Here is a 19,197-nt window from a genome sequence, read left to right as displayed (position 1 = left end):
TGTCAACAACCAGATTTTTACTGCCTACTGCAAGTAACAGTATCAGGAGAAAAGTAATTAATAGCGCATTTTACTCTTGGGAGAAACGTACATCTTATAAGAATGTGTACACATGTATTTTACATTTGACTACATTTTGGGATAGTGGTCCTTTAACCTCCCTGCCATTCTGATTATATGCGGCGCAAGGCCGCGGGAGGGTTTTGTTGTTTTTTTTTGCAATTTTTTTTTAGGCATGTAGTTATCCTAGCTACATGCTTCCCCCCTCCCTTTGCTATCCCGCCCACCCCTCCGATCCCTGCCGGCGAAAATACCCAACAGGAAATCCCGTTCTGAACGGGATTTCCTATATGGGCTACCCTCGTCGCCATGGCGACGATTGGACTGACGTCATCAACGTCATTGACGTCATAGGGAGTCCCGATCCACCCCATAGCACAGCCTGGCGCTGATTGGCCAGGCTGTGCAAGGGGTCTGCAGGGGGGGCCCTCTTTCGCGGCGGGTAGCGGCGGATCGGCGGCAAGCGACGGCGATCGGAACAAACACGCAGCTAGCAAAGTGCTAGCTGCATGTTTGAAGAAAAAAAATATGCAAATCGGCCCACCAGGGCCTGAGGAATCCTCCACGGCGGCTTACCCCGAGCTCAGCTCGGGATAACCGGCAAGGAGGTTAACTATACAATGAATTGTCACTTGAAAAATAAGCATATATTGTATGTATGACTGTACCAAATGAGCCATAGCGTTATACAGTATGACAAATGCAGACATCTGCTAGGGGGCCTACATCCACTACCCATAGACATTGCTTGCATCTGTTATTGACTTGCTCTTATTTTAATAGCGATGACAAACCTATTTATAGAACTATTATTAGTGCCCTTTGTCAGCATCACTGAGTCAGCGGCGTACGCTAGAATTGCCAATAGATATTGCAAATAACAAGGCCTTGGTGAAACAATATTATTTCTGTGTTCGAACCAAACAGACAGAGAATCATTTTATGTATTTATAACTTTATTAAAGGAAAGCCGAGACTTTGAAAAGGGCAGCATTTATACTTACCTGGGGCTTCCTCCAGTGTGGTACTGCGCAGGCACCGAACGCTCCCAGACACAGGAGCTCCAGCAGGGCCAGATTTAGGCCAAGACAACCTAGGTCATGGCCTAGGGCACCACAGGAACAAGGGCACCAAAGCAGCAGGCTAAACTGCAATATAGGGAGATCAGGCGAGCAACTGACGGCGGTACTCTGCTGCTAGCCACCTGTGCAGAAGCTACCTTGCTCTCTGTGCACGTTAGCATTGTGGCCGGTGACTATCGACTTGGGTAGCATTGGAGACGGAAAGGAAGAAGAAGCTTCTTCACTGGAGATGAGTGGAGAAATGAGTGACACTGATGGCTGTTGTGGTGTGAAGACGAGTTGGCTACCTATACTGAAAGGGGTGGGAAAAGGAGGGATTAAGGGAGCAACCTGGCTACCTATACTGGAGGGAAAGGGGGGAGGGGTCATCTGGCTACCTATACTAGAGGGAAAGGGGGGAGGTATCATCTGGCTACCTATACAAGAGGGAAGGGGAGGGGTCATCTGGTTACCTATACTAGAGGGAATGGGAGGGGTCATCTGGCTACCTATACAAGAGGGAAGGGGGGAGGGGTCATCTGGTTACCTATACTAGAGGGAAGGGGAGGGGTCATCTGGCTACCTATACTAGAGGGAAGGGGAGGGGTCATCTGGCTACCTATACTAGAGGGAAGCGGGTAGGGGTCATCTCGCTACCTATACTAGAGGGAAAGGGGGGAGGGATCATCTGGCTACCTATACAAGAGGGAAGGGGAGGGGTCATCTGGTTACCTATACTAGAGGGAAAGGGGGGAGGGATCATCTGGCTACCTATACAAGAGGGAAGGGGAGGGGTCATCTGGTTACCTATACTAGAGGGAAGGGGTCATCTGGCTACCTATACTAGAGGGAAGGGGAGGGGTCATCTGGTTACCTATACTAGAGGGAAGGGGAGGGGTCATCTGGCTACCTATACTAGAGGGAAGGGGAGGGGTCATCTGGCTACCTATACTAGAGGGAAGCGGGTAGGGGTCATCTCGCTACCTATACTGGAGGGAATGGGGGAGGGGTCATTTCGCTTCCTATACTGAAGGGGGGCGGCTGGTGACAGTGGCCTTGGGCGATAAAGGGTACAAATCCGGCCCTGAGCTCCAGGGGAGGGCCCCTAGATTAGTGGGAGGGTAAGAAGTTTGGACCCCTTCTCCTGTTCTGAGCCCCTCTAGAGCTGTAAGGACAGCCCTCTATTATTTACACCACCTTATATCAGGCTAATGCAGCCCATACATGGTACAATTTTCTTTATTTTTTTAGAATTAGATAATTTAGTTCGATTAGTCCGTTACATCGAAAAAAATCGTATCGTAGTTTTTGAGGTACCATACATGAATGTTCTATGTGTCAGAACATCAAGAAAAAAATGATTGAATATAAAGATTTTCCCAACATGTCCTATCGGATTTTTTATCGAAAAATAAAAACAAAATGGGATAATCGTTCGTTTTTCTTGATCGAAAAAAAAAAGATTATTTTCTGCTTTCATTCGATTTGACTGTTTTGGCCGAATAAACAGGAAAATCTCACGTTTTTACTGTACCGTATATGGGCAACATTAGTGGGGTCTGGGACTGACTAGGCAAAGAAAAATAGAGGAAGGGCTGGGCTTAAAGAGGAACTCCAGCCTAAACAAACATACTGTCATTAAGTTACATTAGTTATGTTAATTAAAATAGGTAATATAATCGCTTACCCACCCTGTTTTAAAAGAACAGGCAAATGTTTGTGATTTCATGGGGGCAGCCATCTTTTGGATTGAAAGGAGGTGACGGAGCATGAGGCACAGTTCCAACTGTCCTGTGTCCTGAGCACCTCTCTCAGTTGCTAGGCCTAGAGATGAGCGTAATGACGTAATTACGATTTCGCGAAATTTCGCGTAATTAGTGTAATTACAATTATGGCCGTAAGTACATAATCGTAATGAAGAAGGATTTTGCGAAATTTCGCGTAAGCGTAATTTTCGCGTAATTTTCGCATTACAATGGGTATTTGTTCATGCCGTAATTTCGCATTAAACACTACCGTAATTTCGCGTTAAACCGTAACGCTCCATATAATATAAAAAAGCCGCCGACTATAAGGGTTAATAGCAAAGCCCCCTTAAATCCTAAGAGCCTCAAATTTGGAGAATATATAAAGGAGATCAGAAGGAATAAGAGGACATTTTTTTTTTCAAAAAGACCTTATAGTTTTTGAGAAAATCGATGTTAAAGTTTCAAAGTAAAAATGTATACATTTAAAAACCCGCCGACTTTAACGGTTAATAGCAAAGCATGCTTAAAGTTTAGGAACACCAAATTCCTAGGGTATATTAAGGGGATCAGTGGGAATAAGGGGAACAATTTTTTTTCAAAAAGACCTTATAGTTTTTGAGAAAATCGATTTTTAAGTTTCAAGGGCAAAAATGTCTTTTAAATGCGGAAAATGTCAGGTTTTTTTGCACAGGTAACAATAGTGTATTATTTTCATAGATTCCCCCAAGTGGGAAGAGTTTTACTTACTTCGTTCTGAGTGTGGGAAATATAAAAAAAACGACGTGGGGTTCCCCCTCCCAGACCTCTTTAACCCCTTGTCCCCCATGCAGGCTGGGATAGCCAGAATGCGGAGCACCGGCCGCGTGGGGCTCCGCACCCTGACTATACCAGCCCGCATGGTCCATGGATTGGGGGGTCTCGGAAGGGGAGGGGCAGCCAAGCTTTCCCCTCCCCCTCCGAGCCCTTGTCCAATCCAAGGACAAGGGGCTCTTCTCCACCTCCGATGGGCGGTGGAGGTGGAGGCCGCGATTTCCTGGGGGGGTTCATGGTGGAATCTGGGAGTCCCCTTTAAAAAGGGTCCCCCAGATGCCCACCCCCCCTCCCAGGAGAAATGAGTATAGAGGTACTTGTACCCCTTACCCATTTCCTTTAAGAGTTAAAAGTAAATAAACACACAAACACTTAGAAAAAGTATTTTAATTGAACAAAAAACATAACCATGAAAAAAGTCCTTTAATATTCTTAATTAACCATTAATACTTACCTGTCCCTTTAAATAAATGATCCCTCGAAATAGCCTCGGAAATGTTCTATCAGTTACAATGTAACAAAGTTATTACAATGTAACAACTTTGTTACATTGTAACTACGCCGCACCCGACGTCACTCGCCGCTCAGCCGCCGCATACGCGTCTGCGCTGCACGGACCCGACAGAGCTCTGAGCTATATAGCTCAGAGCTCTGAGAAGCATCTTTGAATTTGGGCTCCAAGGAGCCCCATTGGTCCTTAGCAGACCAATGGGGTTCCTTCAAATCAGAAGGAACCCCATTGGTCTGCTAAGGACCAATGGGGCTCCTTGGAGCCCAAATTCAAAGATGCTTCTCAGAGCTCTGAGCTATATAGCTCAGAGCTCTGTCGGGTCCGTGCAGCGCAGACGCGTATGCGGCGGCTGAGCGGCGAGTGACGTCGGGTGCGGCGTAGTTACAATGTAACAAAGTTGTTACATTGTAATAACTTTGTTACATTGTAACTGATAGAACATTTCCGAGGCTATTTCGAGGGATCATTTATTTAAAGGGACAGGTAAGTATTAATGGTTAATTAAGAATATTAAAGGACTTTTTTCGTGCTTATGTTTTTTGTTCAATTAAAATACTTTTTCTAAGTGTTTGTGTGTTTATTTGCTTTTAACTCTTAAAGGAAATGGATAAGGGGTACAAGTACCTCTATACTCATTTCTCCTGGGAGGGGGGGTGGGCATCTGGGGGACCTTTTTTAAAGGGGACTCCCAGATTCCACCATGAACCCCCCCTCAGGAAATCGCGGCCTCCACCTCCACCGCCCATCGGAGGTGGAGAAGAGCCCCTTGTCCTTGGATTGGACAAGGGCTCGGAGGGGGAGGGGAAAGCTTGGCTGCCCCTTCCGAGACCCCCCAATCCATGGACCATGTGGGCTGGTATAGTCAGGGTGCGGAGCCCCACGCGGCCGGTGCTCCGCATTCTGGCTATCCCAGCCTGCATGGGGGACAAGGGGTTAAAGAGGTCTGGGAGGGGGAACCCCACGTCGTTTTTTTTTTATATTTCCCACACTCAGAACGAAGTAAGTAAAACTCTTCCCACTTGGGGGAATCTATGAAAATAATACACTATTGTTACCTGTGCAAAAAAAACTGACATTTTCCGCATTTAAAAGACATTTTTGCCCTTGAAACTTAAAAATCGATTTTCTCAAAAACTATAAGGTCTTTTTGAAAAAAAATGTTTTCCTCTTATTCCCACTGATCCCCTTAATATACCCTAGGAATTTGGTGTTCCTAAACTTTAAGCAGGCTTTGCTATTAACCGTTAAAGTCGGCGGGTTTTTAAATGTATACATTTTTACTTTGAAACTTTAACATCGATTTTCTCAAAAACTATAAGGTCTTTTTGAAAAAAAAAAATTTCCTCTTATTCCTCCTGATCTCCTTAATATATTCTCCAAATTTGAGGCTCTTGGCATTTAAGGGGGCTTTGCTATTAACCCTTAAAGTCGGCGGCTTTTTTACATTATACGGAGCGTTACGGTTTTAAAAAATTACGGAAGGAATTAAGGAAATTACGGTAGCGTTTAATTCGAAATTACGGCATGAACGAAACGCGAAATTACGCGTTGAAAATTACGCTTACGGTATTTTCAATTACGATTTTAATGGCAATTACGCTACCGTAATTTCGCATCGTAATCGCAAATTTCGCATGCGTAATTATAGTAATGCGAAATTACGAAAATTTCGGCTCAACTCTAGCTAGGCCATGTGAAAAACAACATAGGAACAACATAGGAAATCCCATCACGCTCTGCACAGCATCAGGGAATAAAAGCTCGGGCCACCTTTTTTGATGGGTGGAGCTTAGCTAAAAATGCAGCTAAAAATTATGCTTTGGTAAGAAAAACAAACTTCTCATGCTGTGAAACTGTTAAAGAAACACCAAGCCTTTTCAGTTCTGCTGAGTGGATTTTTAGTCCGGAGGTTCACTTTAAGTGAAATCGCAAAACTTATCTCCACAGCCCTAAGCTTTGCAATAATTAATGATAATAATATAAACGCAATCACTAAGCATTTTTTGTAGCGATTTTGCTTTAGCGATTTGGCAGCTCACCAATACTCTGTACTGAAGTGCAATCATGCCCAAAATGCTACAGGAGCCTTGACCATTTAGGGAAATCACAATTGTTCCTGTGGAATCACCCCAATTCCCTTTTGGAATCGCCTGCGATCAGAGATGGATTGCGATATAATGGGGCCCTAAGCACGGCAGTGGATTTGGTGCTCTTTGTTTAAGCTGGAGTGGAGAGAGGTCAGAGAAGGTGGCAAGTAGGGCCCCTGACACCCACTAAGCCCCAAGCACCTACTTAGGTTGCCTGGTGGATATTCCTGTTCTGCCTGCGATTCCAAAGCAAGGCTGAAACCAGTGGCGTAGCTAAGGAGCTGTGGGCCCCGATGCAAGTTTTACATTGGGCCCCCCTAAGCACTCTATACATAACAATTGATATGGCTGCCAAAACCTGCCAATGGCAACTACAGTGTCAGAGGTGCAAGAAGGGGATGGGGAACAGTTTGTTAATGATTACCACTATTCCAAGCATCTATAGCAGTGAATATTATAAGCACAGGACCAATAGAGTGCTAATACTGTAGTTGAAGGAGGGCCCCTCTGGCCCAAGGGCCCCAATGCGGTCGCAAACTCTGCACCCCCTATGGCTACGCCCCTGGCTGAAACAGCTCTTGTGACTGCCAGCCCTAAAAAGAGAAAGTTTACCAGCACAACCAATCACAACTCTCCACACTAAACTACAAGCTGAAATCTGGTTGGTTGCCCTCGGTAACTGTTCTACGTTTACCTCCATAGGCCTGCCTCAGTAATAAAATCAGGCCGATATTTTCAGGTTCCCATATCATCCTTTCCTCCTCAAGAGATGCTCTTTAGAAATGAGGTAATATAAAGGCAGAGGCACGAAAGTAAATTGTGAAGTCATGACAGTAGTACAGCAAACGGCTTTGACACCAACTGCAGTAACTGCGAGGGACAACCTGAGCCATCTTTCCCTTAATTCAATACACCTGAAAGGAAAGGGAGAAAAAACAGCAAAGGCTGATGGAACAGAGCAGGGAAGGCAAGCGAAGGCATAAGGACAATTCATAAAGACAATCAGGCTGGGGACACACAGCCTCTCAGTCATACACAAGTGCTGGCAGCGTAATTGTATTTGGTGTTTCTCTCCGGGAGAGAATTTCATTTGGTCCACAGGAGGATGTTAATAAGTTAGTATTAAACTGAACAGCAAAACCCATCCAGAGGCAGCAGGAGAGAAAGGGGGGGAAATCACTTAAAGTGTAGCTGAACTCTGCACAGGATGGAAGGAAAACAGAGAGAAATGCACCCTGTATGAATTTTGAGAGTTTAGCCTGACTAATTCCCCCTCATTTGTGTCTAATCACTAGTTGTAATTTGATCTCTCAGCTGTGACACATGACATCACATTCAATTCTAGGTTGGAATTTCTCTTTAAAGTAAAAAATGTAGCGCTTTTGATGATTTTTCTATGCTTATTCTTATCACTCTCATCTTTATTTTATTTTTTATACTTTCCTGAGCATTATGCGAGAGATGCAGAGGTGTAAAGACAATCACTATAGGAACAATTAGGAGGTGAATTAGCGCTCCACTCAGTGCTAATCAGGTCACAATTGTTATGCTAATAGGGAGGCTGATTTAGATATTCTGGAAATCCAGTGCTAAGTGGCATGTCATGTGCTATAAAGTCTTTCTTTCATACCTGAAGGGAGAGGGATAGGGAGGCTGACATATTTATTTCCTTTTAGACAATGTGCGATTCATTTTCCCGTCCGACTGACGGGTAATCTGACAGGAAAATGTGTGTACATCAGCGATGAGTGAAAATGCCAATATTCTTTTCGAGGTCAATTTTTGGGAAAATAATGTTAAATTCGATTTTCGTGTGAAAAATTCCATCAAAAATGTGTGGGTTTTTTTTGTAGTTTTTCGCGGTTTTTGCTTATTTTTGTCGTAAAAATTGTAGGAAATATAGTGTTTTTCTGCGTTGTCGCGCTTTTCATGTTTTGTTTTTTGTGCAGTGAAAAATATAGATTTTTCGCTGTAAAAATATTGATTTCTTTTCTTTGCAAATACAAGCCTATTTTTCACTAAATTTCTCAATATCGAAAATGGCATTTTCGGTGCGAAAATGACTTTTTGGGAAAATTCTGTTGTACATGTCCAAACTGTTGCTGATCGATAATGGGGTCAATGTTCTCATGATAACTTCATAAAATTGATCCCGTTATCGACAAGGGTGCTGCTAATATTTTTGTGGCCCCAAGCAGAACATCGTTTATGGCCCTTCCCCAGTCAGAGGCCCCTTTTCCCATAATATTAAGTAGACAAAGTTGTCCCCATATAGGTCGCCACGCCCAGTATTGGCAGCCAATGGTTTCCCCCTATATAGGACATTGGTCTCAGTACAGGTATGTAGCTTCCTGTTTTCACCCCATCCCCAATCCTCACAGAACTGCAAATAGGCAGCGGCTCGGCGAGAGGAGAGTAGCGCCTAGTAACAGTGCAGCACACAAAAGCAGGAAGTGACATCCTGCAGCATGGGAAACAAAAACAACTAAATGTAGCAGTGGCTGGATAGTGTAATGGTTAAGGGCTCTGCCTCTGACACAGGAGACCTGGGTTCAAATCTCGGCTCTGCCTGTTCAGTAAGCCAGCACCTATTTCAGTAAGGAGTTTCTTGGGCAAGTCTCCTTAACACTGCTACTGCCTACTGAGTGCGCTCTAGTGGCTGCCTCGCAAGTGCTTTGAGTCCGACAGGAGAAAGGCGCTATACAAATACTGCCATTATTATTATTACTTGTTTATCATTTAGCGATTTGCTATAGTGGATCCCTAAACCGCATCATGGGGCAGTTGTACACACACTACTAGATTATTGGCTAAGACCGCCCTGAACGATTGCCTCTCATTTATAGTTTTAAATAAATAATTCCCCTCTTAGTAATTCTTTCTTCCCTAAACCTCATTGTGCTAATTTCCATTTTTTTTTCAAAATGAATCAAGATGCTCAACTTTAAACTCTTTTTAATTCTCTGAGGTTTTAGGGATGGTCGTAGTCAGCCAAATTCCCTACGCTGGAACTACGCGCAGTTCTACACAATTACGCCTAGCCAAACTACGGTTTCGAAATCAGAAGCTTTGCTACGTTTGCATTACGTAGACTACACGTTAAAATACGGAAGCTTCACGTAGTGCGAAGCGTAGTGTATGCGGACGCTTATGCTCTTATGTGGAAAAATTTCCGCAATAATCCGCTAAATATGCGCATGTATGAGATAATATATGCGTACATTCCACCTTTCAATGCGGAATTGTATACGTATAGAAGGGCAATAATATTTCTGCGCATGCGCAATGATCCGTATAGACACAGTTACTGCACACGTAGTTGACTTCGCAATACATACGTCAACTACGCGTAGTGGGCGAAACTTCGAATATCGGTACTACGACTACACGGAAATACGTACGCGAAGTTTTTATACTTCGTCTATGAACTACGATGCGTAGTTGCGGACTACGATGCGTAGATTCGCACTGGCGTAGTTTACGAGCAACCCTGGGTACAGTACGGTAAATGAAATACATGGCCTTAGAACAGGTAGGACTTTGTACTGTCATTATGTATACTCCACAACTTTTTGAGTTAAGAAAAAGAGACACAGTGGGATTGTCAGCCATAAAGTCAAATTCCATTTAACCACTGCTCTGTGTTCATCATGGTATTCTACATCCTGACCCTGCATTGCAAGCATTCCAATATAATCCTACTAATATAATAAATGGGAAAGTTCGGATGTTTGGATGTTTGTTACTCGATCACGCAAAAACGGCTGAACGGATTTGAATGAAATTTGGCACACACATAGTACATTACCTGGAATAAAGTATAGGATACTTTTTATTCCCATAACCAAAAAGAGACAAATACAAATTTCACTGGAAAATGTAAACTGCAGCCATACACTGTTACACTGGAGGTGTGTTTAGCTTCCAAGGGTAGAATGGTTAATTTGCATATATTCAGCAGTGATGCACTGGGAGACATCTCAAGCTCACTCCAACCTGAATTATCGCAAATTCTTTCTGTTTTAAGAAAGCAAACATTTGTTTTTCTTAACATCTTTTAGTAAGGGGGCTTTTAGGACCATTGTAGCTCTCAAAGGGGGCTTTTAGGACCATTGTAGCTCTCGGTGTTACAAGCCCTACTGCATAGAGCCAAATTAATCTATGCCATGCACTGATGAGGCTCAAACAATCCAAATCAGGCAGTGCATCGCCGCTCGGCCTTTTGGCTTAGACCAAGTGTGTCTGTATTTGGTTCTGAGTCAGGAGGTTTAGTGGGGGGTCTCCTTTTGGGGGCCCCGGGAACATCAGAGGGGCGAAGGTCGTCTAGCTGGTTGCTGTGATGACGGAGCCCAGGAGAACGCCGCTGCGCAATTCTGTGCGAATTCAGGTGGATAAGGAGGCGGTGAAGGAAATCGGTCTGAAGACGGTCTGTGTCGATGTGCTGCTGGATATCCTAGACCTACAGGTAACAGAGATCTATGCCATTCAGGAGTTTGTGGAATTGGGCACTTATGATCTTTCTCTTTATACCGAGGAGAAATGTCTTGCACTATGTGAAAATTGGAAGAAGCTGGTTTTGGAGGGGACTTATCCTGTGCTGCAGAAGATCCAGATCACTCCCATGTTTGACCCTGGGGTGAAGTATTTGACTGTCCATTGTTTGAACCCGTTTATGGAAGTGCACACAGTGAGGACCTTTTTGAAGCAATATTGTGAGGATATTGGTAATGCTGAGAAACTGTATAACCCTTATAAGATGTATCGGAGTAAGATCAAGTTTAAGGTGGTTTTGAAGAAAGACTCTGATGGGTACGGTGGCACTGTGCACCCTCCGGCTGCCTTTACCGTGGCAGGTGAGAGATGCACGGTGTACTACCAGGGGCAGCCGAAGTATTGCCGATATTGTTTCCTATATGGCCATTTCAGGGACCAGTGCCCCAATAAGGCAGCCTGCCGCATTTGTAGGCTGAAGGGACACATGGCCTCTGCGTGCCCGGCCCCCCGTGTGTGTGATCTCTGCGGGTCGGCCGAGCACATGGCACGAGACTGTAAGATGACCAGGGGGAGGAACTTATTCTCCTACGCTGAGGTGGCTCGGGAGAGCCGTAATATGTTTGCTGGCTGGGGTGCTAATACCACCGGGCGCTCTGTGCTGGCTGCTGCTGCTGATGTGTTACGTGCTACTGATACTGTACCTGATACTGTACCTGATGCTGAGGAGCGGAGGGAGGCGTCCGGGCCGGTGGCAGAGGAGGGCGGAGGTTCTGCCGGCTTGGCGTCTCACGTGACTGCTGCAGAGAGTGGTGGGCGTGGTCAGGAGAGCGGGGCTGCAGCGAATGGGGAGGTGTCTGTGGAGCGTGGGGAGGTGACTGGTGTGGGCGCTGAGAGTGGTGACGTCAGTGAGGTGGTCCCGCTCTCGGCGTCTCTGGATACTGTTGCCGATGTGATTGGGGAGTTGGAGGAGTTGCTGGATGATGCGGCTGTGATGGATGTGACGCTGGGTGGTGAGGAGGCGGATGTTGGGCTGCTGGATGTGGAGAGTGAGGAGGGTGATGAGTACAGTGAGGAGGATGGCCGCCAGGAGACTGGGGTGAGTGACGAGCGTGCGGCGGAGGTGACAGCGGCTGTGATTGCGGAGGTGACTGGTGTGGGAGTGGCTGGAGTGATTGTGGGAGTGGCTGGTGAGAGTCCGTGCAGCCAGGCGGATCTGTTTGCGGAAGATGGGAATGTGACGGCTGAGGAGTCCGTGGGTGATGATTCTTGTGTTCAGGCTGTGGAGCGAATGGAGGAGGAGACTCGTGGAGAGAGAGTGAGCGGAGCTGCACCGGCAGATGGTGACGTGTCTGGGGAGGAGGAGCCGGTGGGTGACGCTACTTGTGTGCAAGCCATGCTGCGGGAGGAGGAGGCCCTGGCACGGAAAGTGGCTGTGCAGAGTGGGTCCGGTGTTGGGAAGACTGCGGAGGTGATTGCGGGGGTGAGTGAGGGGCAGGGGATCACCCAGGAGCGGGGGAGACGGCGGGAGGAGGCGGGTCAGCCAGAGAGGAGGGAGGAGTCAGTATACAAAGGTAAGGTGAGCAGTGGGATGGGCAGCGGGAAGGTGCAGAGTAGCCGAGCTGGAAGTAGTAGTTCCTCAGGAGTGGGGGGTGTGGCCAAGGTGCAGAAGAAGCAGAGTGCGGTGTTGCTGCCGAAGGTAGTAGGTTCTGGTGAGGTAAAGGAGACACGGGGGGGAGAGAAGCCCATAGATTGGGGTGCAGAGATGGATAAAAAGGAGGAGCAGGATAAGATGGAGTGGGAGAAGCAGAAGTCAAGGATGAGGCATGGAGGGAGGGGGAGGCTGAGGAAGGAGGAGGAAAGCAGAGTAGGAGGGGGTAAGAAGCTGAAGTTGGGGGTAGGGAGTGCTCCAGAGGTGCCCCTGTCACCTAATCCGTATGTTGTACTGGAAGATTCGGATGATGAGATGGAAGTTCAGGTGGAAGATGCTGGGCAGCCGGATAGCCCTGCTCCGCAGCCCAGGCGATGTGTTGCAGCGTCTGGGAGAGAAGGAGGTGATCAGACTGTGTTATTGGAACATAGTATACCGAATGTGCGGCTTGAAAGGCAGTATTATGAGCCACTTGAGAGGGACTGTGTGATACAGACTAGAAGTTGTGCTAAAGAGATTGTGAAGGTGGTAGAAGAGACGAATAAGTTGTGGAATAGTATGTCGGATAATGTTGCTTTACGCATAATGATTGCAGTGAGAGAGATACTTGGAGAAGATACTGCTATAATAGCGAGGAGGTTCGGTTTCCCATTGTGGCTTGTAAGAAGGATGCAGGTGTATCATTATAATTTGTCAGATTATCGTCAGGATGATATGACCGTGAGGTTAATGGGTTACTATGTGTCTAAACAGGAAAGAGTGTGGGGAAGATTAATTTCTGGAGAATATTGATTTTTTACGACCCAAGAAAAAGATTATAAAAATAAATGCCATATGATGATTGGACTGATTCCTCTTTTAGGGGGCATTTATGTCTCTATGGAGAGATTAAGACTAATCTGAGGTTAAAAAAAAAAAAAAAAAAATTATGGCTCTGTACAATTTTACAAGCTGACACATCATTGCATTCCAGCAGTTCTGGAGGTGTGTTTAGTTTCTAAGGGTAACAATGATTATTTTGCATATTTTCAGCAGTGATGCCCTGGGAGACATCTCAAGCTCACTCCAACCTGAATTATCGCAACTTCTTTCTGTTTTAAGAAAGCAAACTTTTGTTTTCTTACACTGTTAATGGTAGGGTTCTCAAACTTTGCACAGTTGGTCGTTGGGTGACTAGGGTTATTATTCAGAAAAGTGGTTGGAGCCTATAAAAGCCAATCAAAATTCACCTAATGATTTTCAAGGGGAATATTTACATTTCTGCCATTCTTGCACTGTTAATGGCACAAGCCTCAAACCTGGTATAGTTGATCATTGGGAGACTGGGGTTCAATTTCAGAAAGGGGGTGGAGCCACAAATAGCCAATCAGATTTGTTTAATTCCAATGCAAATTGTTGTTGCCAAAAACCGCAAAGCTCACAAACTTGGTAATTGAGTAATTGATTAATTGTGTGTTAGGGTTAGGAAAGTGGGCACAGCCAACACCAGCCAAATACATAAGCGGGCAACGCCGGGTCATAAGTGGGCGGAGACAAATACAAATTTTACTGGGAAAATGTAAACAGCAGCCATTCTTACACTGTTAATGGTAGGGTTCTCAAACTGTGCACAGTTGGTTACTGGGTGACTGGGGTTAATATTCAGAAAAGTGGGTGGAGCCTACAAAAAACAATCAAAAATTACCTATTGATTTTTCAGGGGAATATTTTGTTGCTGCCATTCTTGCACTGTTAATGGCACAAGCCTCAAACCTGGTACAGTTGATCATTGCGTGATTGGGGTTTAAATTTATATAAGGGGGTGGAGCCCCAAACAGCCAATCTAATTTGTTCCATTTTAATGCAGGTTATTGATGCCAAAGACCGCAAAGCTCACAAACTTGGTCATTAAGTAATTGAGTAATTGTGTGTTAGGGTTAGGAAAAGTGGGCGCAGCCAACACCAGCCAAATACATAATCGGTCAATGCTGGGTCATCAGTAGGCGGAGACAAATACAAATTTCACTGAGAAAATGTAAACTGCAGCAATTCTTACACTACTAATGGTAGGGTTCTCAAACTTTGCACAGTTGGTCACTGGGTGACTGAGATTAATATTCAGAAAAGTGGGTGGAGCCTACAAAAGCCAATCAAAATCCACCTATTAATCTATAAGGGGAATATTTAATTGATGCCATTCTTGCACTGTTAATGGCACAAGCCTCTTGCACTGTTAATCACCTGTACCTGGTACAGTTGGCCATTGGGTGATTGGGGTTCAAATTCAGAAAAGGGGTGGAGCCACAGCCAATCAGATTTATTTTATTTCAATGCAAATTATTGATGCCAAAGACCGCAAAGCTCACAAACTTGGTCATTAAGTAATTTTGTGTTAGGGTTAGAAAAAGTGGGCGGAGCCAGCACCAGCCAAATACATACCTGGGCAATGCCGAGTCTTCAGTGGGCGGAGACAAACACAAATTTCACTGGGAAAATGTAAACTGCAGCCATACTTACACTATTCATTGTAGGGTTCTAAAACTTTGCACAGTTGGTCACTGGGTGACTGGGATTAATATTCAGAAAAGTGGGTGGAGCCTACAAAAACCAATCACAATTCACTTATTTTCAAGGCAAATATTTAATTGCTGCCATTTTTGCACTGTTAATGGCACAAGCCTCAAACCTGGTACAGTTGATCATTGGGTGACTGGGGTTAAATATTTAGAAAAGGGGTGGGGCCACAAACAGCAAATCAGATGTGTTTCATTTCCATGAAAGTTATTCATGCCAAAGACCACAAATCTCACAAACTTGGTCATTGACTATTGACAATTGTGTGTTAGGGTTAGAAAAAGTGGCCACAGCTAACAGCAGCCAAATACATACCCGGGAAACATTAGGACATCAGTGGGTGGAGAAAAATACAAATTTCACTGCCAGAATGTAAACTGCAGCCATTCTTACACTGTCTGTGAATGGCAGGGTTCTTAAACTTTGCACAGTGGGTGACTGGGATTAATATTCAGAAAACTAGGTGGAGCCTACAAAAGCTAATCAAAATTCACCTATTGATTTTCAAAGTAGTGGAGCCACAGCCAATTATTGATGCCAAAGACCGCAAAGCTCACAAACTAGGTCATCATTGAGTAAGGCCTGGAACCCACTGAAAACAGCAAAGGCAAAACGCTACCGCTAGAGTTTTGTCTGAGCGGTTTGCAAACGGATTCATGCTCGTTTTCGGTCACGTTTTGCAACATTGTATTTTTTTGCTCAGCGGTTCTGTTTTGCGTTTTTATCCTGATTGGTCCTGTGAATTATTTTTATTTTTGTTACAGTGTGCTGAGCCGTAAAACGCTAGCAAAACTGCTCAGTTTAGGTTTTGCTGAGCGTTTCCGCTAGCGTTTCAATACTTTACATTGAAGCGCTAACGCTCCCAAAATGCTGCACGTCTTGCGTTTGCGTTTCTGGGAAACGCAAACGCTCCTGTGGAAGTTGCCCCATCCATTAACATCAGCTGAGCGTTTTGGCAAAACGCTAGCGTATCGCAGCGCTGCCAAAATGCTCAAAAAAACGCTCTTGTGGGTTCCAGCCCTAATTGTGTGTTAGGATTAGAAAAAGTGGATAGAGCTAACACTAGCCAATTACATACCCGGGCAACGCCGGGCGACCAGCTAGTCATAAATATGTCTGCTGTAATGAATCTTATCTTAGTCAACCTGGCTCTGTTCTCGTATGTTGCCAGGGAAAGAGAAGCTTGTTATCTCCCCTCCCACATTCCTGCTCCTCACTGATTGGCTGAGGGCAGTTCAGTGTGACACGAGGCTGAGAAGAGAAATACACCTCTCCCCTCTGCAGAAGCTGCTAAAATATGATTATACTAGCCGACCCGCGGCATAGCATACGCCACATAAGAGGGTAGAGGGCAGGAAGGGGGTATTGGGCACAGTGGTGGGGAGGGGGGTTGGACCCCCCCTCACCTGGGCCCCCATGTGCGTTCCCCCTCCTGCTTAAGCTCAGCAGGAAACCCCCCCCCCCCCCTCACCTGTCACTTCCTGCAATGTCGCACACTGTATTGGTGTAATTTGCCTTTTTAAAACAGTAGGAAATCTGCAATAATTCAGCTATAAGTGAACATTTGTGGTTACCCACAATGCACTGCTACTAAATATGCAAATTACCCCTTTTACCCTTGGTAAGCCAAGCAAGCATCCAGAGCCATTGGTGTATAGCAAGCATATAGCTTTAAATTTTACACAGTCATATCAAGCCCACATGTAGACAGCCTGTTTCAGACTTGTGGCCCTCATCAGTACATGACAGGGATTGATATGGCTGAATGAGATAGGGCTTGGACCAGCACAACAGAGTACCAAAGCAGCTCAGGGTGACCCAAACCACTCGGAATGTATAGGGGGATAAAAGGGACCAAAAAGACCTCCTACTAAAAAAAACAAAGCTTGGTGTAATTTGCCTTCCTAAAACAGAAGGAAATATGCAATAATTTAGCTATAAGTGAATATTTGTGGTCACCCACAATGCACTGCTACTAAATATGCAAATAATTCCTTTTCACCCTTAGCAAGCCACGCAAGCATCCAGAACCACTGGTGTATAGCAAGACTATAGCTTTACATTTTACACAGCTATATCAAACCCACATGTGACAGCCTGTTTCAGACTTTTGGTCCTCATCTGTACATGGCAAGGATTGATATGGCTGTATGAGATAGGGCTTGGACCAGTACAACAGAGTACCAAAGCAGCTCAGGGTGACCCAAACCACTCAGAATGTATAGGTGGATAAAAGGGACCAAAATGACCTTCTACTAAAAAAAGCAAAGCTTGGTGTAATTTGCCTTCTTAAAACAGAAGAAAATTTGCAATATTTCAGCTATAAGTGAACATTTGTGATTACCCACAATGCACTGCTACTAAATATGCAAATTCTTCCTTTTCACCCTTAGTAATTCAAGCAAGCCTATAGCTTTAAGTTTGACACAGTCATATCACACCCACATGTAACAGCCTATTTCAGACATTTGGTCCTCATCAGTACATAGCAGGGATTGATAAGGCTGTATGAGATAGGGCTTGGACCAGTACTAAGCAGCTCAGAGTGACCCAAACTACTAAGAATGTATAGGAGTATAAAACAGACCGAAAAGCCCTCCTACTAAAAAAAAGCAAAGCTTGGTGTAATTTTCCATCTTAAAACAGAAGCAAATCTGCATTAATTCAGCTATAAGTGAACATTTGTGGTTACCCACAATGCACTGCTACTGAATATGCAAATATGCAAATTTTCCCTCTTTGCCCTTGGTTTGATATGACACTACTTCTTCTTGCTTGGACCAGCCCCTTCTTCTTGCTTGGACCGGCCCTGGGGGCAGGGCGCTACTTCTTCTTCTTGCTTGAAGGTTGAGGCACTTACTCTATTATATAGATAGATAGATAGATAGATAGATAGATAGATAGATAGATAGATAGATAGATAGATAGATAGATAGATAGATAGATAGATAGATGCTGTGCTCACATGTGTTTACAAAGCAAGCTAGACAATGCAGTTCCTACAGAACTTAGTGGGGAAGAGGGCTAGCAGTGTATACACCATTTCAGGCAGGAGGAAAAAAAAAAAAGAGTAAGGCCTAGTGCACACCGGAGCGTTTCCACTGCGGTTTGCGATCTGCTTGCGGGTGCGGATCCGCTAGGGTAATGTATTTCAATGGGCTGGTGCACACCAGAGCGGGAGGCGTTTTGCAGAAACGCATACTCCCGGGCTGCTGCAGATTTTGGATTGCGGAGGCGTTTCTGCCTCAATGTTAAGTATAGGAAAAACGCAAACCGCTCTGAAAAACGGCAGTTCAGAGCGGTTTGCCAGGCGGTTTTTGTTACAGTAGCTGTTCAGTAACAGCTTTACTGTAACAATACATGAAATCTACTATACCAAAAACGCTTCACAAAACCGCAAAATGCTAGCTGAATCGCTACAGAAAAATAAGAAAAAACGTTTCAAAATCTGCTAGCATTTTGCGGATCTGCTAGCGGTTTTTGGTGTGCACCAGGCCTATGGGAGGAAATTACTTCAGGATTGGCTCCAGTCAGAGGCAGTAAAGATGGAAAATGCCTGGAGCAAATGTCTATTTATTTACTATATAACATTCACTTAAATCAAAATGTGGACAGTACAATACATATATTATGTAAGTAGAACAAGTATTTATCTACTTTATGTATGTGAGTTTTTTTTTCCTGGGATAGTATGGTTGTCCTTGCTGTGTTAAGATTTGCCCCTGCCACACCTCGAATAATGCCCATAAATTGGTCAATCAAAATTGGATGTGTGTACGCACCATTATGCATACTGTGCATGTTTTTATCCTAAAAGAGAAATCCCAAGATTTCTGTGCTTTTGCTGCTGACTGACTGGCATTGAGAGCCCTCCCCTTGCTTTTTCAAGGGTCCTTCTCTCTGTGTGTTTTCCCCCCCATCTCCATTTTACGGCTGGCTGATTATGAGGATGGAGGTTCTGGTACCAGAGGACATCCATGCAATTTTCTTGGCAATCAAGGTAAATACTGTTGATGTTAGTGATGAAGTCCCCCGCTGCGGATGCATCCTATACAGCTTCCTGTAAGTGGAGCCATTAATTGAATGTCAGCAGAGTCCCCCACGCACAATGCGCTCTTGTCTAATTGGCTTTCAGTTTTCTCCCTGTTTTATGCTTCTGAAATCGGAGGGTGCACTTTGCATCCTCTTTTTTTTCCTAATTAAGTCACATAATTGGTGGGAATGA

At 44.8% G+C, this 19,197-nt stretch overlaps 1 protein-coding gene across 6 annotated transcripts in view; it reads left to right on the top strand.

Annotated features, from left to right (window-relative positions):
* Window positions 1-19,197, top strand: part of DCC (DCC netrin 1 receptor) — a 1,000,213-nt gene that overhangs the window by 298,396 nt on the left and 682,620 nt on the right. The window contains exon 1 of one of the 6 annotated variants that reach the window (XM_068251344.1): window positions 6,943-7,064. The exons of the other annotated variants lie outside the window; for them this stretch is intronic. The gene's annotated coding sequence lies outside the window, so the exon portion shown is untranslated. Of the gene's footprint in view, window positions 1-6,942; window positions 7,065-19,197 lie in introns of those variants that run through there. 6 annotated transcript variants of the gene reach the window in all.

The sequence above is a fragment of the Hyperolius riggenbachi genome, chromosome 1, assembly GCF_040937935.1.
Source record: "Hyperolius riggenbachi isolate aHypRig1 chromosome 1, aHypRig1.pri, whole genome shotgun sequence".
Taxonomy (NCBI): Eukaryota; Metazoa; Chordata; class Amphibia; order Anura; family Hyperoliidae; genus Hyperolius; species Hyperolius riggenbachi.
The sequence above is the reverse complement of the archived record's forward strand: the minus strand, read 5'-3'. Positions and strand labels throughout refer to the sequence as shown.